The sequence below is a fragment of the Bison bison genome, unplaced genomic scaffold (genome assembly GCF_000754665.1).
Source record: "Bison bison bison isolate TAMUID 2011002044 unplaced genomic scaffold, Bison_UMD1.0 scf7180017864486, whole genome shotgun sequence".
Classification (NCBI taxonomy): domain Eukaryota; kingdom Metazoa; phylum Chordata; class Mammalia; order Artiodactyla; family Bovidae; genus Bison; species Bison bison.
The window spans coordinates 3,971,155-3,974,291 of NW_011495046.1; the positions used below are offsets into that span (position 1 = coordinate 3,971,155).

Sequence of the window (3,137 nt, forward strand, 5' to 3'; positions counted from 1 at the left end):
CCAGATCTGACTCTCAGTGTATGTATCCTTCAAAAATCACTGTGGACGATGACTACAGCCATGAAATTAGAAGACACGTGCTCCTTGGAAGAAAAGCTATGACAAACCTAGACAGTGTAAAAAGTAGAGACATCACTTTGCCAACAAAGGTCTGTATAGTCAAAGCTATGGGTTTTTCCAGTAGTCATGTATGGATGTGAGAGTTGGACCATAAAGAAAGCTGAGTGCCCAAGAATTGAGGCTTTAGAACTATGGTGTTGGAGAAGACCCTTTTTTCTGTGTGTGTGTGTGTGTTGGAGACCCATTTAATGTGGACACTCAAGGCCTGGGCAGAGTGAGGAGAGTCTAGGAGTTGGGCAGGCAGGCATGGTAGATGAGCCGCTGGCCCACACGTGGCTCCAGGAGGGGATGCTGGGAGGTGGGGGCTGGCCCAGGCACACCAAGGGAAGTACCAGAAAGGTGGCGTAGGCAGGCAGACCCCCCAGGAGATCTGTCGGCCAGCCCTTGAGAAGGTATCTAAGCCAGGTGGTGAGTGTTCAGGCCAGAGCCTGGCCCAGCAAGTCAGGGTTGGGGCCTGGCTGGGGGTTCCCAGAGCCTAGGGGCTGGCATCGTTGGGAGTCTCTCCAAGCTGCTGCTGGAACTCAAGGCACATCTGCCAGTTGGATTCAAGCAGTTCCTGGAGGCTGGCATGGAGGTGGTCATTCTTCTCCTCCAGGTGGTTCAGCCAGGAGTTGATCTGGTCCAACATGGAGTCAATTTTTGGGGATCCAAAATCACTGAAGATGGTGACTGCAGCCATGAAATTAAAAGACACTTACTCCTTGGAAGGAAAGTTATGACCAACCTAGACAGCATATTCAAAAGCAGAGACGTTACTTTGCCAACAAAGGTCCGTCTAGTCAAGGCTATGGTTTTTCCTGTGGTCATGTATGGATGTGAGAGTTGGATTGTGAAGAAAGCTGAGTGCTGAAGAATTGATGCTTTTAAACTGTGGTGTTGGAGAAGACTCTTGAGAGTCCCTTGGACTGCAAGGAGATCCAAGCAGTCCATTCTAAAGGAGATCAGTCCTAGGTGTTCTTTAGAAGGAATGATGCTAAAGCTGCAACTCCAGTACTTTGGCCACCTCATGCGAAGAGTTGACTCATTGGAAAAGACTCTGATGCTGGGAGGGATTGGGGGCAGGAGGAGAAGGGGACGACAGAGGATGAGATGGCTGGATGGCATCACCAACTTGATGGACATGAGTTTGAGTGAACTCCGGGAGTTTGTGATGGACAGGGAGGCCTGGCGTGCTGAAATTCATGGGGTTGCAGAGTCAGACACGACTGAGTGACTGAACTGAACTGAACATGGAGTTGATGGCAGCGTATTCTGCTTCCCCAAAGCCGTCTTCCTCACCTCTAGCACCTGCCTACACCGGCGTGCCCAGGTCCCCGTTGGGACCCAACATTGCAGGCTCAGGTGCCACAAGGGCCGAGAGACAATGGAACGCAGCGATCGTCTCGCCCACAACCGGTGCAGGTCGGAAGGTGGAGGCGGTGAATGGAACTCCAGGCTAGAAGACAGAGAAGACTGTTGAGAGTCCCTTGGACAGCAAGGAGATCAAATCAGTCAATTCAAAAGGAAATCAACCCTGAATATTCATTGGAAGTACTGGTGCTGAAGCTGAAGCTCCAATACTTTGGCCACCTGATTTGAAGAGTGTATTCATTTGAAAAAACCTTGATGCTGGGAAAGATTGAAGGCTAAAAGAGAAGGGGGACATAGAGGATGAGATGGTTGGATGCCATCACCGACTCAGTGGACATGAGTCTGAGCAAATCCCAGGAGATAGTGAAGATCAGGGAAACCTGGCACGCTGCAGTCCATGGGGTCATAATGAGTCGGACAAGACTTAGTGACTGAACAACAACAATACGCATCCTTCAGCAGAGTTACAGAATTTTAGAGGAGAATGCGGCCTGACACGTCATCTTAGTTGCAGCACCCTTAGGTCTTCAGGCGAGGAATCTGGTACAGACTGAGGATTCACCGTCCTCAGATCAGAGATCCTGCCTCCAGGCCATGCAGCCTCATAAGCTTCTAGAGGGCAAGCTCCCAGTCTGCTGCTTCTCCCCCTTCTCTCCAGAGCCTCCATGGTGGCCCTCCCCAAAAAGGAGCATGAAAGAGCTGGTGAATGAAAGTCCTGCTGCCATACTGATTTACATTCGCTGACTATTCTGAGGCTATAAGTTCTCTTTTTAGTATTTCCACAGTGTATAACTTTCTCCAAAGTAAATTACCTATTATTTAAAAGCCAGGTGGCCCCCGTCTCACTTTTTCTCTCTTCCTCTATTTCCCCACTCTTTAAACTGAATCCTTTGTCAAGGTAATAGACATCTTCCTTAATTGTGACAGTTTTTCTTCACAATTGTCACACCACAGGCTTTCAGTCCAAGGTCCCAAATTCTGGATCCTGATCCAGGGAAGGACAGATAAAATAGAAGGCCAGGAGAAAGCCTGCAGAGGGAAGGAAGCAGGAATCCTGCCACTTTGTGAGTCCTGGTCCTAATATATCAGACTGTACCACATCCCATGCTCTGCAGAGGCCAGCCCTCATTTTCTTTCAAGTCTAATATTATCAGGTTTTGTCTGCTTCACTCTGAGTTTTTAATCAAAAAAATTTTTTTCTTTTAAACAAGGCCAGGAAGTGGCCACTGTCACTTATTAGTAAAGTCACATGAGAGAGCACAGGCAGGTACACAGTGTGTGTTGCGTCCAGGGGTAACATCAGCTTGGGGTATATAGGGATATCTTCATGGAGGAAATGGGATTTGAAATGTGCCTGAAAAGACAAATTGGATTTGGACAGTGTTTCACGGAGAAGCTCTATACAGTCAGCAAAAACAAGACCAGGAGCTGACTGTGGCTCAGACCATGAACTCCTTATTGCCAAATTGAGACTTAAACTGAAGAAAGTAGGGAAAACCACTAGACCATACAGGTATGACCTAAATCAAATCCCTTATGATTATACAGTGGAAGTGAGAAATAGATTTAAGGGCCTAGATCTGATAGATAGAGTGCCTGATGAACTATGGAATGAGGTTCGTGACATTGTACAGGAGACAGGGATCAAGACCATCCCCATGGAAAAG

The 3,137-nt window shown here is 47.9% G+C and overlaps 1 pseudogene; it reads right to left on the reverse strand.

Annotated features, from left to right (window-relative positions):
* Window positions 1-595: 595 nt before the first annotated feature.
* LOC105005096 lies at window positions 596-1,450 on the reverse strand (annotated as a pseudogene).
* Window positions 1,451-3,137: the final 1,687 nt, after the last annotated feature.